Below are 19,658 nucleotides of genomic sequence, written 5' to 3'. Positions count from 1 at the left end.
TTATTTGAAAAACGTCAATAAATGAACAAGGGCCGTGGGCGGCCGTAGAATAAAAAAAAAATATCGACAATTTTGTGTTTTTTTGCGCGTAAACCGTTTTAGGGACCCGTCTGACAATGCGTGTAAAGTTTCAGAGTCAAAAAATAAATCCTTCACCACGAAAACTTACAAAACATTATTTTTCAAAAAAGTGGTTTTTACCGTACTTAGGTGGTTTAAATTTGGATTTTCGGCAATTTTCTGATATAGGAGGAAGGTCCGACGGTCCCTTGTACAGTTTCCAAGTTTTTAGAGTCATCTCGTGTACGCTTCCGCCTAAAAAATACGTGAAATTAGATTCTTATTTGAAAAACGTCAATAAATGAACAGGGGCCGTGGGCGGCCGTAGAATAAAAAAAAAATATTGACAATTTGGTGTTTTTTTGAGCGTAAACCGTTTTAGGGACCCGTCTGACAATGCGTGTAAAGTTTCAGAGTCGATAAATAAATCCTTCACCACGAAAACTTACAAAACATTATTTTTCAAAAAAGTGGTTTTTACCGTACTTAGGTGGTTTAAATCCAAATTTTCGGCAATTTTCTGATATAGGAGGAAGGTCCGACGGTCCCTTGTACAGTTTCCAAGTTTTTAGAGTCATCGCGTGTACGCTTCCGCCTTAAAATACGTAAAATTAGATTTTTAGGTGAAAAAACGTCAATAAATGAACAGGGGCCGTGGGCGGCCGTAGAATAAAAAAAAAATATCGACAATTTGGTGTTTTTTTGCGCGTAAACCGTTTTAGGGACCCGTCTGACAATGCGTGTAAAGTTTCAGAGTCAAAAAATAAATCCTTCACCACGAAAACTTACAAAACATTATTTTTCAAAAAAGTGGTTTTTACCGTACTTAGGTGGTTTAAATTTGGATTTTCGGCAATTTTCTGATATAGGAGGAAGGTCCGACGGTCCTTGTACAGTTTCCAAGTTTTTAGAGTCATCTCGTGTACGCTTCCGCCTTAAAAATACGTAAAATTAGATTTTTAGGTGAAAAACGTCAATAAATGAACAGGGATCGTGGGCGGCCGTAGAATAAAAAAAAATATCGACAATTTGGTGTTTTTTTGCGCGTAAACCGTTTTAGGGACCCGTCTGACAATGCGTGTAAAGTTTTAGAGTCGAAAAATAAATCCTTCACCACGAAAACTTACAAAACATTATTTTTCAAAAAAGTGGTTTTTACCGTACTTAGGTGGTTTAAATCCAAATTTTCGGCAATTTTCTGATATAGGAGGAAGGTCCGACGGTCCCTTGTACAGTTTCCAAGTTTTTAGAGTCATCTCGTGTACGCTTCCGCCTTAAAAATACGTAAAATTAGATTTTTAGGTAAAAAACAGTCAATAAATGAATAGGGGCCGTGGGCGGCCGTAGAATAAAAAAAAAATATCGACAATTTGGTGTTTTTTTGCGCGTAAACCGTTTTAGGGACCCGTCTGACAATGCGTGTAAAGTTTCAGAGTCGAAAAATAAATCCTTCACCACGAAAACTTACAAAACATTATTTTTCAAAAAAGTGGTTTTTACCGTACTTAGGTGGTTTAAATTTGGATTTTCGGCAATTTTCTGTATATAGGAGTAAGGTCCGACGGTCTTTGTACAGGTTTCCAGTTTTTAGAGTCATCGCGTGTACGCTTCCGCCTTAAAAATACGTAAAATTAGATTTTTAGGTGAAAAACGTCAATAAATGAACAGGGGCCGTGGGCGGCCGTAGAATAAAAAAAAAATATTGACAATTTGGTGTTTTTTTGAGCGTAAACCGTTTTAGGGACCCGTCTGACAATGCGTGTAAAGTTTCAGAGTCGAAAAATAAATCCTTCACCACGAAAACTTACAAAACATTATTTTTCAAAAAAGTGGTTTTTACCGTACTTAGGTGGTTTAAATCCAAATTTTCGGCAATTTTCTGATATAGGAGGAAGGTCCGACGGTCCCTTGTACAGTTTCCAAGTTTTTAGAGTCATCGCGTGTACGCTTCCGCCTTAAAAATATGTAAAATTAGATTTTTAGGTAAAAAACGTCAATAAATGAATAAGGGCCGTGGGTGGCCGTAGAATAAAAAAAAAATATCAAGAATTTGGTGTTTTTTTGAGCTTAAACAGTTTTAGGGACCCGTCTGACAATGCGTGTAATGTTTCAGAGTCGAAAAAAAAATCCTTCACCACGAAAACTAACAAAACATTATTTTTCAAAAAAGTGGTTTTTACCGTACTTAGGTGGTTTAAATTTGGATTTTCGGCAATTTTCTGATATAGGAGGAAGGTCCGACGGTCCCTTGTACAGTTTCCAAGTTTTTAGAGTCATCTCGTGTACGCTTCCGCCTTAAAATTACGTAAAATTAGATTTTTAGGTGAAAAACGTCAATAAATGAACAGGGGCCATGGGCGGCCGTAGAATAAAAAAAAATATCGACAATTTGGTGTTTTTTTGCGCGTAAACCGTTTTAGGGACCCGTCTGACAATGCGTGTAAAGTTTCAGAGTCGAAAAATAAATCCTTCACAACGAAAACTTACAAAACATTATTTTTCAAAAAAGTGGTTTTTACCGTACTTAGGTGGTTTAAATTTGAATTTTCGGCAATTTTCTGATATAGGAGGAAGGTCCGACGGTCCCTTGTACAATTTCCAAGTTTTTAGAGTCATCGCGTGTACGCTTCCGCCTTAAAAATACGTAAAATAAGATTTTTAGGTAAAAAACGTCAATAAATGAATAAGGGCCGTGGGCGGCCGTAGAATAAAAAAAAAATATCGACAATTTTGTGTTTTTTTGCGCGTAAACCGTTTTAGGGACCCGTCTGACAATGCGTGTAAAGTTTCAGAGTCAAAAATAAATCCTTCACCACGAAAACTTACAAAACATTATTTTTCAAAAAGTGGTTTTTACCGTACTTAGGTGGTTTAAATTTGGATTTTCTGCAATTTTCTGTTATAGGAGTAAGGTCCGACGGTCTGTTGTACAGGTTTTCCGTTTTTAGAGTCATCGCGTGTACGCTTCCGCCTTAAAAATACGTAAAATTAGATTTTTTGGTGAAAAACGTCAATAAATGAACAGAAATCGTGGGGGGCCGTAATATAAAAAAAAAATATCGACTATTTGGCGTTTTTTTGCGCGTAAACCGTTTTAGGGACCTGTCTGACAATGAGTATTAAGTTTTAGAGTCAAAAAATAAATCCTTCACCACGAAAACTTACAAAACATTATTTTTCAAAAAAGTGGTTTTTACCGTACTTAGGTGGTTTAAATTTGGATTTTCGGCAATTTTCTGATATAGGAGGAAGGTCCGACGGTCCCTTGTACAGTTTCCAAGTTTTTAGAGTCATCTCGTGTACGCTTCCGCCTTAAAAATACGTAAAATTAGATTTTTAGGTGAAAAACGTCAATAAATGAACAGGGGCCGTGGGCGGCCGTAGAATAAAAAAAAAATATCGACAATTTGGTGTTTTTTTGCGCGTAAACCGTTTTAGGGACCCGTCTGACAATGCGTGTAAAGTTTCAGAGTCGAAAAATAAATCCTTCACCACGAAAACTTACAAAACATTATTTTTCAAAAAAGTGGTTTTTACCGTACTTAGGTGGTTTAAATTTGGATTTTCGGCAATTTTCTGATATAGGAGGAAGGTCCGACGGTCCCTTGTACAGTTTCCAAGTTTTTAGAGTCATCTCGTGTACGCTTCCGCCTTAAAATACGTAAAATTAGATTTTTATTTGAAAAAACGTCAATAAATGAACAGGGGCCGTGGGCGGCCGTAGAATAAAAAAAAAATATCGACAATTTGGTGTTTTTTTGCGCGTAAACCGTTTTAGGGACCCGTCTGACAATGCGTGTAAAGTTTCAGAGTCGAAAAATAAATCCTTCACCACGAAAACTTACAAAACATTATTTTTCAAAAAAGTGGTTTTTACCGTACTTAGGTGGTTTAAATTTGGATTTTCGGCAATTTTCTGATATAGGAGGAAGGTCCGACGGTCCCTTGTACAGTTTCCAAGTTTTTAGAGTCATCTCGTGTACGCTTCCGCCTTAAAATTACGTAAAATTAGATTTTTAGGTGAAAAACGTCAATAAATGAACAGGGGCCGTGGGCGGCCGTAGAATAAAAAAAAATATCGACAATTTGGTGTTTTTTTGCGCGTAAACCGTTTTAGGGACCCGTCTGACAATGCGTGTAAAGTTTCAGAGTCGAAAAATAAATCCTTCACAACGAAAACTTACAAAACATTATTTTTCAAAAAAGTGGTTTTTACCGTACTTAGGTGGTTTAAATTTGAATTTTCGGCAATTTTCTGATATAGGAGGAAGGTCCGACGGTCCCTTGTACAATTTCCAAGTTTTTAGAGTCATCGCGTGTACGCTTCCGCCTTAAAAATACGTAAAATAAGATTTTTAGGTAAAAAACGTCAATAAATGAATAAGGGCCGTGGGCGGCCGTAGAATAAAAAAAAAATATCGACAATTTTGTGTTTTTTTGCGCGTAAACCGTTTTAGGGACCCGTCTGACAATGCGTGTAAAGTTTCAGAGTCAAAAAATAAATCCTTCACCACGAAAACTTACAAAACATTATTTTTCAAAAAAGTGGTTTTTACCGTACTTAGGTGGTTTAAATTTGGATTTTCTGCAATTTTCTGTTATAGGAGTAAGGTCCGACGGTCTGTTGTACAGGTTTTCCGTTTTTAGAGTCATCGCGTGTACGCTTCCGCCTTAAAAATACGTAAAATTAGATTTTTTGGTGAAAAACGTCAATAAATGAACAGAAATCGTGGGGGGCCGTAATATAAAAAAAAAATATCGACTATTTGGCGTTTTTTTTGCGCGTAAACCGTTTTAGGGACCTGTCTGACAATGAGTATTAAGTTTTAGAGTCAAAAAATAAATCCTTCACCACGAAAACTTACAAAACATTATTTTTCAAAAAAGTGGTTTTTACCGTACTTAGGTGGTTTAAATTTGAATTTTCAGCAATTTTCTGATATAGGAGGAAGGTCCGACGGTCCCTTGTACAGTTTCCAAGTTTTTAGAGTCATCTCGTGTACGCTTCCGCCTTAAAAATACGTAAATTAGATTTTTAGGTAAAAAACAGTCAATAAATGAATAGGGGCCGTGGGCGGCCGTAGAATAAAAAAAAAATATCGACAATTTGGTGTTTTTTTGAGCGTAAACCGTTTTAGGGACCCGTCTGACAATGCGTGTAAAGTTTCAGAGTCGAAAAATAAATCCTTCACCACGAAAACTTACAAAACATTATTTTTCAAAAAAGTGGTTTTTACCGTACTTAGGTGGTTTAAATTTGGATTTTCGGCAATTTTCTGATATAGGAGGAAGGTCCGACGGTCCCTTGTACAGTTTCCAGTTTTTAGAGTCATCGCGTGTACGCTTTCCGCCTTAAAATTACGTAAAATTAGATTTTTAGGTGAAAAACGTCAATAAATGAACAGGGGCCGTGGGCGGCCGTAGAATAAAAAAAAATATCGACAATTTGGTGTTTTTTTGCGCGTAAACCGTTTTAGGGACCCGTCTGACAATGCGTGTAAAGTTTCAGAGTCGAAAAATAAATCCTTCACCACGAAAACTTACAAACATTATTTTTCAAAAAAGTGGTTTTTACCGTACTTAGGTGGTTTAAATTTGGATTTTCGGCAATTTTCTGATATAGGAGGAAGGTCCGACGGTCCCTTGTACAGTTTCCAAGTTTTTAGAGTCATCGCGTGTACGCTTCCGCCTTAAAATTACGTAAAATTAGATTTTTAGGTGAAAAACGTCAATAAATGAACAGGGGCCGTGGGCGGCCGTAGAATAAAAAAAAATATCGACAATTTGGTGTTTTTTTGCGCGTAAACCGTTTTAGGGACCCGTCTGACAATGCGTGTAAAGTTTCAGAGTCAAAAATAAATCCTTCACCACGAAAACTTACAAAACATTATTTTTCAAAAAAGTGGTTTTTACCGTACTTAGGTGGTTTAAATTTGGATTTTCTGCAATTTTCTGATATAGGAGGAAGGTCCGACGGTCCCTTGTACAGTTTCCAAGTTTTTAGAGTCATCTCGTGTACGCTTCCGCCTTAAAAATACGTAAAATTAGATTTTTAGGTAAAAAACGTCAATAAATGAATAGGGGCCGTGGGCGGCCGTAGAATAAAAAAAAAATATCGACAATTTGGTGTTTTTTTGAGCGTAAACCGTTTTAGGGACCCGTCTGACAATGCGTGTAAAGTTTCAGAGTCGAAAAATAAATCCTTCACCACGAAAACTTACGAAACATTATTTTTCAAAAAAGTGGTTTTACCGTACTTAGGTGGTTTAAATTTGGATTTTCGGCAATTTTCTGATATAGGAGGAAGGTCCGACGGTCCCTTGTACAGGTTTCAAGTTTTTAGAGTCATCTCGTGTACGCTTCCGCCTTAAAAATACGTAAAATTAGATTTTTAGGTGAAAAAACGTCAATAAATGAACAGGGCCGTGGCGGCCGTAGAATAAAAAAAAATATCGACAATTTGGTGTTTTTTTGCGCGTAAACCGTTTTAGGGACCCGTCTGACAATGCGTGTAAAGTTTCAGAGTCGAAAAATAAATCCTTCACCACGAAAACTTACGAAACATTATTTTTCAAAAAAGTGGTTTTACCGTACTTAGGTGGTTTAAATTTGGATTTTCGGCAATTTTCTGATATAGGAGGAAGGTCCGACGGTCCCTTGTACAGTTTCCAAGTTTTTAGAGTCATCGCGTGTACGCTTCCGCCTTAAAATTACGTAAAATTAGATTTTTAGGTGAAAAACGTCAATAAATGAACAGGGGCCGTGGGCGGCCGTAGAATAAAAAAAAAATATCGACAATTTGGTGTTTTTTTGCGCGTAAACCGTTTTAGGGACCCGTCTGACAATGCGTGTAAAGCTTCAGAGTCGAAAAATAAATCCTTCACCACGAAAACTTACGAAACATTATTTTTCAAAAAAGTGGTTTTTACCGTACTTAGGTGGTTTAAATTTGGATTTTCGGCAATTTTCTGATATAGAGGAAGGTCCGACGGTCCCTTGTACAGTTTCCAAGTTTTTAGAGTCATCTCGTGTACGCTTCCGCCTTAAAATTACGTAAAATTAGATTTTTAGTTGAAAAACGTCAATAAATGAACAGGGGCCGTGGGCGGCCGTAGAATAAAAAAAAATATCGACAATTTGGTGTTTTTTTGCGCGTAAACCGTTTTAGGGACCCGTCTGACAATGCGTGTAAAGTTTCAGAGTCAAAAATAAATCCTTCACCACGAAAACTTACAAAACATTATTTTTCAAAAAAGTGGTTTTTACCGTACTTAGGTGGTTTAAATTTGAATTTTCGGCAATTTTCTGATATAGGAGGAAGGTCCGACGGTCCCTTGTACAGTTTCCAAGTTTTAGAGTCATCGCGTGTACGCTTCCGCCTTAAAAATACGTAAAATTAGATTTTTAGGTGAAAAACGTCAATAAATGAATAAGGGCCGTGGGCGGCCGTAGAATAAAAAAAAAATATCGACAATTTGGTGTTTTTTTGCGCGTAAACCGTTTTAGGGACCCGTCTGACAATGCGTGTAAAGTTTCAGAGTCGAAAAAATAAATCCTTCACCACGAAAACTTACAAAACATTATTTTTCAAAAAAGTGGTTTTTACCGTACTTAGGTGGTTTAAATTTGGATTTTCGGCAATTTTCTGATATAGGAGGAAGGTCCGACGGTCCCTTGTACAGTTTCCAAGTTTTTAGAGTCATCTCGTGTACGCTTCCGCCTTAAAAATACGTAAAATTAGATTTTTAGGTGAAAAACAGTCAATAAATGAATAGGGGCCGTGGGCGGCCGTAGAATAAAAAAAAAATATCGACAATTTGGTGTTTTTTTGCGCGTAAACCGTTTTAGGGACCCGTCTGACAATGCGTGTAAAGTTTCAGAGTCGAAAAATAAATCCTTCACCACGAAAACTTACAAAACATTATTTTTCAAAAAAGTGGTTTTTACCGTACTTAGGTGGTTTAAATTTGGATTTTCGGCAATTTTCTGATATAGGAGGAAGGTCCGGACGGTCCCTTGTACAGTTTCCAGTTTTTAGAGTCATCGCGTGTACGCTTCCGCCTTAAAATTACGTAAAATTAGATTTTTAGGTGAAAAACGTCAATAAATGAACAGGGGCCGTGGGCGGCCGTAGAATAAAAAAAAATATCGACAATTTGGTGTTTTTTTGCGCGTAAACCGTTTTAGGGACCCGTCTGACAATGCGTGTAAAGTTTCAGAGTCGAAAAATAAATCCTTCACCACGAAAACTTACGAAACATTATTTTTCAAAAAAGTGGTTTTACCGTACTTAGGTGGTTTAAATTTGGATTTTCGGCAATTTCTGATATAGGAGGAAGGTCCGACGGTCCCTTGTACAGTTTCCAAGTTTTTAGAGTCATCTCGTGTACGCTTCCGCCTTAAAATTACGTAAAATTAGATTTTTAGGTGAAAAACGTCAATAAATGAACAGGGGCCGTGGGCGGCCGTAGAATAAAAAAAAATATCGACAATTTGGTGTTTTTTTGCGCGTAAACCGTTTTAGGGACCCGTCTGACAATGCGTGTAAAGTTTCAGAGTCAAAAAATAAATCCTTCACCACGAAAACTTACAAAACATTATTTTTCAAAAAAGTGGTTTTTACCGTACTTAGGTGGTTTAAATTTGGATTTTCTGCAATTTTCTGATATAGGAGGAAGGTCCGACGGTCCCTTGTACAGTTTCCAAGTTTTAGAGTCATCTCGTGTACGCTTCCGCCTTAAAAATACGTAAAATTAGATTTTTAGGTGAAAAACAGTCAATAAATGAATAGGGGCCGTGGGCGGCCGTAGAATAAAAAAAAATATCGACAATTTGGTGTTTTTTTGAGCGTAAACCGTTTTAGGGACCCGTCTGACAATGCGTGTAAAGTTTCAGAGTCGAAAATAAATCCTTCACCACGAAAACTTACGAAACATTATTTTTCAAAAAAGTGGTTTTACCGTACTTAGGTGGTGTAAATTTGGATTTTCGGCAATTTTCTGATATAAGAGGAAGGTCCGACGGTCCCTTGTACAGGTTTCAAGTTTTTAGAGTCATCGCGTGTACGCTTCCGCCTTAAAAATACGTAAAATTAGATTTTTAGGTGAAAAACGTCAATAAATGAACAGGGGCCGTGGGCGGCCGTAGAATAAAAAAAAAATATCGACAATTTGGTGTTTTTTTGCGCGTAAACCGTTTTAGGGACCCGTCTGACAATGCGTGTAAAGCTTCAGAGTCGAAAAATAAATCCTTCACCACGAAAACTTACGAAACATTATTTTTCAAAAAAGTGGTTTTACCGTACTTAGGTGGTTTAAATTTGGATTTTCGGCAATTTTCTGATATAAGAGGAAGGTCCGACGGTCCCTTGTACAGTTTCCAAGTTTTTAGAGTCATCTCGTGTACGCTTCCGCCTTAAAATTACGTAAAATTAGATTCTTATTTGAAAAACGTCAATAAATGAACAGGGGCCGTGGGCGGCCGTAGAATAAAAAAAAATATCGACAATTTGGAGTTTTTTTGCGCGTAAACCGTTTTAGGGACCCGTCTGACAATGCGTGTAATGTTTCAGAGTCGAAAAATAAATCCTTCACAACGAAAACTTACAAAACATTATTTTTCAAAAAAGTGGTTTTTACCGTACTTAGGTGGTTTAAATTTGAATTTTCGGCAATTTTCTGATATAGGAGGAAGGTCCGACGGTCCTGTGTACAGGTTTCCAGTTTTTAGAGTCATCGCGTGTACGCTTCCGCCTTAAAAATACGTAAAATTAGATTTTTTGGTGAAAAACGTCAATAAATGAACAGGGGCCGTGGGCGGCCGTAGAATAAAAAAAAAATATCGACAATTTGGTGTTTTTTTGCGCGTAAACCGTTTTAGGGACCCGTCTGACAATGCGTGTAAAGTTTCAGAGTCGAAAAATAAATCCTTCACCACGAAAACTTAAAAAACATTATTTATCAAAAAAGTGGTTTTTACCGTACTTAGGTGGTTTAAATTTGGATTTTCGGCAATTTTCTGATATAGGAGGAAGGTCCGACGGTCCCTTGTACAATTTCCAAGTTTTTAGAGTCATCTCGTGTACGCTTCCGCCTTAAAATTACGTAAAATTAGATTTTTAGGTGAAAAACGTCAATAAATGAACAGGGGCCGTGGGCGGCCGTAGAATAAAAAAAAATATCGACAATTTGGTGTTTTTTTGCGCGTAAAACCGTTTTAGGGACCCGTCTGACAATGCGTGTAAAGTTTCAGAGTCGAAAAATAAATCCTTCACCACGAAAACTTACAAAACATTATTTTTCAAAAAAGTGGTTTTTACCGTACTTAGGTGGTTTAAATTTGAATTTTCGGCAATTTTCTGATATAGGAGGAAGGTCCGACGGTCCCTTGTACAGTTTCCAAGTTTTTAGAGTCATCGCGTGTACGCTTCCGCCTTAAAAATACGTAAAATAGATTTTTAGGTAAAAAACGTCAATAAATGAATAGGGCCGTGGGCGGCCGTAGAATAAAAAAAAATATCGACAATTTGGTGTTTTTTTGCGCGTAAACCGTTTTAGGGACCCGTCTGACAATGCGTGTAAAGTTTCAGAGTCGAAAAATAAATCCTTCACCACGAAAACTTACAAAACATTATTTTTCAAAAAGTGGTTTTTACCGTACTTAGGTGGTTTAAATTTGGATTTTCGGCAATTTTCTGTATATAGGAGGAAGGTCCGACGGTCCTTGTACAGTTTCCAAGTTTTTAGAGTCATCGCGTGTACGCTTCCGCCTTAAAAATACGTAAAATTAGATTTTTAGGTGAAAAACGTCAATAAATGAACAGGGGCCGTGGGCGGCCGTAGAATAAAAAAAAAATATCGACAATTTGGTGTTTTTTTGCGCGTAAACCGTTTTAGGGACCCGTCTGACAATGCGTGTAAGTTTCAGAGTCAAAAAATAAATCCTTCACCACGAAAACTTACAAAACATTATTTTTCAAAAAAGTGGTTTTTACCGTACTTAGGTGGTTTAAATTTGAATTTTCGGCAATTTTCTGATATAGGAGGAAGGTCCGACGGTCCCTTGTACAGTTTCCAAGTTTTTAGAGTCATCTCGTGTACGCTTCCGCCTTAAAAATACGTAAAATTAGATTTTTAGGTAAAAAACCGTCAATAAATGAATAGGGGCCGTGGGCGGCCGTAGAATAAAAAAAAAATATCGACAATTTGGTGTTTTTTTGAGCGTAAACCGTTTTAGGGACCCGTCTGACAATGCGTGTAAAGTTTCAGAGTCGAAAAATAAATCCTTCACCACGAAAACTTACAAAACATTATTTTTCAAAAAAGTGGTTTTTACCGTACTTAGGTGGTTTAAATTTGGATTTTCGGCAATTTTCTGATATAGGAGGAAGGTTCGGCGGTCCCTTGTACAGTTTCCAGTTTTTAGAGTCATCGCGTGTACGCTTCCGCCTTAAAATTACGTAAAATTAGATTTTTAGGTGAAAAACGTCAATAAATGAACAGGGGCCGTGGGCGGCCGTAGAATAAAAAAAAATATCGACAATTTGGTGTTTTTTTGCGCGTAAACCGTTTTAGGGACCCGTCTGACAATGCGTGTAAAGTTTCAGAGTCGAAAAATAAATCCTTCACCACGAAAACTTACGAAACATTATTTTTCAAAAAAGTGGTTTTACCGTACTTAGGTGGTTTAAATTTGGATTTTCGGCAATTTTCTGATATAAGAGGAAGGTCCGACGGTCCCTTGTACAGTTTCCAAGTTTTTAGAGTCATCTCGTGTACGCTTCCGCCTTAAAATTACGTAAAATTAGATGTTTAGGTGAAAAACGTCAATAAATGAACAGGGGCCGTGGGCGGCCGTAGAATAAAAAAAAAATATCGACAATTTGGTGTTTTTTTGCGCGTAAACCGTTTTAGGGACCCGTCTGACAATGCGTGTAAAGTTTCAGAGTCAAAAAATAAATCCTTCACCACGAAAACTTACAAAACATTATTTTTCAAAAAAGTGGTTTTTACCGTACTTAGGTGGTTTAAATTTGGATTTTCTGCAATTTTCTGATATAGGAGGAAGGTCCGACGGTCCCTTGTACAGTTTCCAAGTTTTTAGAGTCATCTCGTGTACGCTTCGCCTTAAAAATACGTAAAATTAGATTTTTAGGTAAAAAACATCAATAAATGAATAGGGGCCGTGGGCGGCCGTAGAATAAAAAAAAAATATCAACAATTTGGTGTTTTTTTGAGCGTAAACCGTTTTAGGGACCCGTCTGACAATGCGTGTAAAGTTTCAGAGTCGAAAAATAAATCCTTCACCACGAAAACTTACGAAACATTATTTTTCAAAAAAGTGGTTTTACCGTACTTAGGTGGTTTAAATTTGGATTTTCGGCAATTTTCTGATATAGAGGAAGGTCCGACGGTCCCTTGTACAGGTTTCAAGTTTTTAGAGTCATCGCGTGTACGCTTCCGTCTTAAAAATATGTAAAATTAGATTTTTAGGTGAAAAACGTCAAAAAAAGAACAAGGGCCGTGGGAGGCCGTAGAATAAAAAAAAAATATCGACAATTTGGTGTTTTTTTGTGCGTACACCGTTTTAGGGACCCGTCTGACAATGCGTGTAAAGTTTCAGAGTCGAAAAATAAATCCTTCACCACGAAAACTTACAAAACATTATTTTTCAAAAAAGTGGTTTTTACCGTACTTAGGTGGTTTAAATCCAAATTTTCGGCAATTTTCTGTTATAGGAGTAAGGTCCGACGGTCTGTTGTACAGGTTTTCCGTTTTTAGAGTCATCGCGTGTACGCTTCCGCCTTAAAAATACGTAAAATTAGATTTTTTGGTGAAAAACGTCAATAAATGAACAGAAATCGTGGGGGGCCGTAATATAAAAAAAATATCGACTATTTGGCGTTTTTTTTCGCGTAAACCGTTTAGGGACCTGTCTGACAATGATATTAAGTTTTTAGAGTCAAAAATAATCCTTCACCACGAAAACTTACAAAACTTATTTTCAAAAAGTGGTTTTTTAACCGTACTTAGGTGGTTTAAATTTGGATTTTCGGCAATTTTCTGATATAGGAGGAAGGTCCGACGGTCCCTTGTACAGTTTCCAAGTTTTTAGAGTCATCGCGTGTACGCTTCCGCCTTAAAAATACGTAAAATTAGATTTTTAGGTGAAAAAAACGTCAAAAAATGAACAAGGGCCGTGGGCGGCCGTAGAATAAAAAAAAATATCGACAATTTGGTGTTTTTTTGCGCGTAAACCGTTTTAGGGACCCGTCTGACAATGCGTGTAAAGTTTCAGAGTCGAAAAATAAATCCTTCACCACGAAAACTTACAAAACATTATTTTTCAAAAAAGTGGTTTTTACCGTACTTAGGTGGTTTAAATTTGGATTTTCGGCAATTTTCTGATATAGGAGGAAGGTCCGACGGTCCCTTGTACAGTTTCCAAGTTTTTAGAGTCATCGCGTGTACGCTTCCGCCTTAAAAATACGTAAAATTAGATTTTAGGTAAAAAACGTCAATAAATGAACAGGGCCGTGGGCGGCCGTAGAATAAAAAAAAATATCGACAATTTGTTTTTTTTGCGCGTAAACCGTTTTAGGGACCCGTCTGACAATGCGTGTAAAGTTTCAGAGTCGAAAAATAAATCCTTCACCACGAAAACTTACAAAACATTATTTTTCAAAAAAGTGGTTTTTACCGTACTTAGGTGGTTTAAATTTGGATTTTCGGCAATTTTCTGATATAGGAGGAAGGTCCGACGGTCCCTTGTACAGGTTTCAAGTTTTTAGAGTCATCGCGTGTACGCTTCCGCCTTAAAAATACGTAAAATTAGATTTTTAGGTGAAAAACGTCAATAAATGAACAAGGGCCGTGGGCGGCCGTAGAATAAAAAAAAAATATCGACAATTTGGTGTTTTTTTGCGCGTAAACCGTTTTAGGGACCCGTCTGACAATGCGTGTAAAGTTTAGAGTCGAAAAATAAATCCTTCACCACGAAAACTTACAAAACATTATTTTTCAAAAAAGTGGTTTTTACCGTACTTAGGTGGTTTAAATTTGGATTTTCGGCAATTTTCTGATATAGGAGGAAGGTCCGACGGTCCCTTGTACAGTTTCCAAGTTTTTAGAGTCATCGCGTGTACGCTTCCGCCTTAAAAATACGTAAAATTAGATTTTTAGGTAAAAAACGTCAATAAATGAACAAGGGCCGTGGGCGGCCGTAGAATAAAAAAAAAATATCGACAATTTGGTGTTTTTTTGCGCGTAAACCGTTTTAGGGACCCGTCTGACAATGCGTGTAAAGTTTCAGAGTCAAAAAATAAATCCTTCACCACGAAAACTTACAAAACATTATTTTCAAAAAAGTGGTTTTTACCGTACTTAGGTGGTTTAAATTTGGATTTTCGGCAATTTTCTGATATAGGAGGAAGGTCCGACGGTCCCTTGTACAGTTTCCGTTTTTAGAGTCATCGCGTGTACGCTTCCGCCTTAAAAATACGTAAAATTAGATTTTTTTTGTGAAAAACGTCAATAAATGAACAGGGGCCGTGGGGGGCCGTATATAAAAAAAAAATATCGACAATTTGGTGTTTTTTTGCGCGTAAACCGTTTTAGGGACCCGTCTGACAATGCGTATTAAGTTTCAGAGTCGAAAAATAAATCCTTCACCACGAAAACTTACAAAACATTATTTTTCAAAAAAGTGGTTTTTACCGTACTTAGGTGGTTTAAATTTGGATTTTCGGCAATTTTCTGATATAGGAGGAAGGTCCGACGGTCCCTTGTACAGTTTCAAGTTTTTAGAGTCATCGCGTGTACGCTTCCGCCTTAAAAATACGTAAAATTAGATTTTTAGGTGAAAAACGTCAATAAATGAACAGGGCCGTGGGCGGCCGTAGAATAAAAAAAAATATCGACAATTTGGTGTTTTTTTGCGCGTAAACCGTTTTAGGGACCCGTCTGACAATGCGTGTAAAGTTTCAGAGTCGAAAAATAAATCCTTCACCACGAAAACTTACAAAACATTATTTTTCAAAAAAGTGGTTTTACCGTACTTAGGTGGTTTAAATTTGGATTTTCGGCAATTTTCTGATATAGGAGGAAGGTCCGACGGTCCTTGTACAGGTTTCAAGTTTTTAGAGTCATCGCGTGTACGCTTCCGCCTTAAAAATACGTAAAATTAGATTTTTAGGTGAAAAACGTCAATAAATGAACAGGGGCCGTGGGGGGCCGTAGATATAAAAAAAAATATCGACAATTTGGTTTTTTTTTGCGCGTAAACCGTTTTAGGGACCCGTCTGACAATGCGTGTAAAGTTTCAGAGTCGAAAAATAAATCCTTCACCACGAAAACTTACAAAACATTATTTTTCAAAAAAGTGGTTTTACCGTACTTAGGTGGTTTAAATTTGGATTTTCGGCAATTTTCTGATATAGGAGGAAGGTCCGACGGTCCCTTGTACAGTTTCAAGTTTTTAGAGTCATCGCGTGTACGCTTCCGCCTTAAAAATACGTAAAATTAGATTTTAGGTGAAAAACGTCAATAAATGAACAAGGGCCGTGGGCGGCCGTAGAATAAAAAAAAAAATATCGACAATTTGGGTTTTTTTGCGCGTAAACCGTTTTAGGGACCCGTCTGACAATGCGTGTAAAGTTTCAGAGTCGAAAAATAAATCCTTCACCACGAAAACTTACAAAACATTATTTTTCAAAAAAGTGGTTTTTACCGTACTTAGGTGGTTTAAATTTGGATTTTCGGCAATTTTCTGATATAGGAGGAAGGTCCGACGGTCCCTTGTACAGTTTCCGTTTTTAGAGTCATCGCGTGTACGCTTCCGCCTTAAAAATACGTAAAATTAGATTTTTGGTGAAAAACGTCAATAAATGAACAGGGGCCGTGGGCGGCCGTAGAATAAAAAAAAAATATCGACAATTTGGTGTTTTTTGCGCGTAAACCGTTTTAGGGACCCGTCTGACAATGCGTGTAAAGTTTCAGAGTCGAAAAATAAATCCTTCACCACGAAAACTTACAAAACATTATTTTCAAAAAAGTGGTTTTTACCGTACTTAGGTGGTTTAAATTTGGATTTTCGGCAATTTTCTGATATAGGAGGAAGGTCCGACGGTCCCTTGTACAGTTTTCCGTTTTAGAGTCATCGGTGTACGCTTCCGCCTTAAAAATACGTAAAATTAGATTTTTGGTGAAAAAAACGTCAATAAATGAACAGGGCCGTGGGGCGGCCGTATAATAAAAAAAAAATATCGACAATTTGGTGTTTTTTTGCGCGTAAACCGTTTTAGGGACCGTCTGACAATGCGTTTAAGTTTCAGAGTCAAAAAATAAATCCTTCACCACGAAAACTTACAAAACATTATTTTCAAAAAAGTGGTTTTTACCGTACTTAGGTGGTTTAAATTGAATTTTCGGCAATTTTCTGATATAGGAGGAAGGTCCGACGGTCCCTTGTACAGTTCCAAGTTTTTAGAGTCATCGCGTGTACGCTTCCGCCTTAAAAATACGTAAAATTAGATTTTTAGGTAAAAAACGTCAATAAATGAACAGGGGCGTGGGCGGCCGTAGAATAAAAAAAAAAAATATCGACAATTTGGTGTTTTTTTGGCGGTAAACCGTTTTAGGGACCCGTCTGACAATGCGTGTAAAGTTTCAGAGTCGAAAAATAAATCCTTCACCCACGAAAACTTACAAACATTATTTTCAAAAAAGTGGTTTTTTACCGTACTTAGGTGGTTTAAATTTGGATTTTCGGCAAATTTCTGATATAGGAGGAAGGTCCGACGGTCCCTTGTACAGTTTCCAAGTTTTAGAGTCATCGCGTGTACGCTTCCGCCTTAAAAATACGTAAATTAGATTTTTAGGTGAAAAAACGTCAATAAATGAACAGGGGCCGTGGGCGGCCGTAGAATAAAAAAAAAATATCGACAATTGGTGTTTTTTGCGCGTAAACCGTTTTAGGGACCCGTCTGACAATGCGTGTAAAGTTTCAGAGTCGAAAAATAAATCCTTCACCACGAAAACTTACAAAACATTATTTTTCAAAAAGTGGTTTTACCGTACTTAGGTGGTTTAAATTTGGATTTTCGGCAATTTTCTGATATAGGAGGAAGGTCCGACGGTCCCTTGTACAGTTTCCAAGTTTTTAGAGTCATCGCGTGTACGCTTCCGCCTTAAAAATACGTAAAATTAGATTTTTAGGTGAAAAAACGTCAAAAAATGAACAAGGGCCGTGGGCGGCCGTAGAATAAAAAAAAAATATCGACAATTTGGTGTTTTTTTGCGCGTAAACCGTTTTAGGGACCCGTCTGACAATGCGGTGTAAAGTTTCAGAGTCAAAAAATAAATCCTTCACCACGAAAACTTACAAAACATTATTTTTCAAAAAAGTGGTTTTTTTACCGTACTTAGGTGGTTTAAATTTGGATTTTCGGCAATTTCTGATATAGGAGGAAGGTCCGACGGTCCCTTGTACAGGTTTCCAGTTTTTAGAGTCATCGCGTGTACGCTTCCGCCTTAAAAATACGTAAAATTAGATTTTGGTGAAAAAAACGTCAATAAATGAACAGAAATCGTGGGGCGGCCGTAATATAAAAAAAAAATATCGACAATTGGTGTTTTTTTGCGCGTAAACCGTTTTAGGGACCCGTCTGACAATGCGTATTAAGTTTTAGAGTCAAAAAATAAATCCTTCACCACGAAAACTTACAAAACATTATTTTTCAAAAAAGTGGTTTTTACCGTACTTAGGTGGTTTAAATTGGATTTTCGGCAATTTTCTGATATAGGAGGAAGGTCCGACGGTCCCTTGTACAGTTCCAAGTTTTTAGAGTCATCGCGTGTACGCTTCCGCCTTAAAAATACGTAAAATTAGATTTTAGGTGAAAAACGTCAATAAATGAACAGGGGCCGTGGGCGGCCGTAGAATAAAAAAAAAAATATCGACAATTTGGTTGTTTTTTGCGCGTAGTAAACCGTTTTAGGGACCCGTGACAATGCGTGTAAAGTTTCAGAGTCGAAAAATAAATCCTTCACCACGAAAACTTACAAAACATTATTTTTCAAAAAAAAGTGGTTTTACCGTACTTAGGTGGTTTAAATTTGGATTTTCGGCAATTTCTGATATAGGAGGAAGGTCCGACGGTCCCTTGTACAGTTTCCAAGTTTTAGAGTCATCGCGTGTACGCTTCCGCCTAAAAAATACGTAAAATTAGATTTTTATTTGAAAAAACGTCAATAAATGAACAGGGGCCGTGGGCGGCCGTAGAATAAAAAAAAAATATCGACAATTTGGTGTTTTTTTGCGCGTAAACCGTTTAGGGACCCGTCTGACAATGCGTGTAAAGTTTCAGAGTCGAAAAAATAAATCCTTCACCACGAAAACTTACAAACATTATTTTTCAAAAAAGTGGTTTTTACCGTACTTAGGTGGTTTAAATGGATTTTCGGCAATTTCTGATATAGGAGGAAGGTCCGACGGTCCCTTGTACAGTTTCCGTTTTTAGAGTCATCGCGTGTACGCTTCCGCCTTAAAAATACGTAAAATTAGATTTTTGGTGAAAAACGTCAATAAATGAACAGAAATCGTGGGGGGCCGTAATATAAAAAAAAAATATCGACTATTTGGTGTTTTTTTGCGCGTAAACCGTTTTAGGGACCCGTCTGACAATGCGTATTAAGTTTCAGAGTCAAAAAATAAATCCTTCACCACGAAAACTTACAAAACATTATTTTTCAAAAAAGTGGTTTTTACCGTACTTAGGTGGTTTTAAATTGGATTTTCGGCAATTTTCTGATATAGGAGGAAGGTCCGACGGTCCCTTGTACAGTTTCCAAGTTTTTAGAGTCATCGCGTGTACGCTTCCGCCTTAAAAATACGTAAAATTAGATTTTTAGGTGAAAAAACGTCAATAAATGAACAGGGGCCGTGGGCGGCCGTAGAATAAAAAAAAAATATCGACAATTTGGTGTTTTTTGCGCGTAAACCGTTTTAGGGACCCGTCTGACAATGCGTGTAAAGTTTCAGAGTCGAAAAATAAATCCTTCACCACGAAAACTTACAAAACATTATTTTTCAAAAAAGTGGTTTTTACCGTACTTAGGTGGTTTAAATTTGGATTTTTCGGCAATTTTCTGATTAGGAGGAAGGTCCGACGGTCCCTTGTACAGTTTCAAGTTTTTAGAGTCATCGCGTGTACGCTTCCGCCTTAAAAATACGTAAAATTAGATTTTTAGGTGAAAACGTCAAAAAAATGAACAAGGGCGTGGGGGGCGGCCGTAGATATAAAAAAAAAATATCGACAATTTGTGTTTTTTGCGCGTGTAAACCGTTTTAGGGACCCGTCTGACAATGCGTGTAAAGTTTCAGAGTCGAAAAATAAATCCTTCACCACGAAAACTTACAAAACATTATTTTTCAAAAAAGTGGTTTTTACCGTACTTAGGTGGTTTAAATTTGGATTTTCGGCAATTTTCTGATATAGGAGGAAGGTCCGACGGTCTGTTGTACAGGTTTTCCGTTTTTAGAGTCATCGCGTGTACGCTTCCGCCTTAAAAATACGTAAAATTAGATTTTTTGGTGAAAAA

The sequence above is a fragment of the Rhopalosiphum maidis genome, chromosome 1, assembly GCF_003676215.2.
Source record: "Rhopalosiphum maidis isolate BTI-1 chromosome 1, ASM367621v3, whole genome shotgun sequence".
In the NCBI taxonomy this organism is placed as follows: Eukaryota; Metazoa; Arthropoda; class Insecta; order Hemiptera; family Aphididae; genus Rhopalosiphum; species Rhopalosiphum maidis.
Note: the sequence above shows the minus strand (reverse complement) of the source record.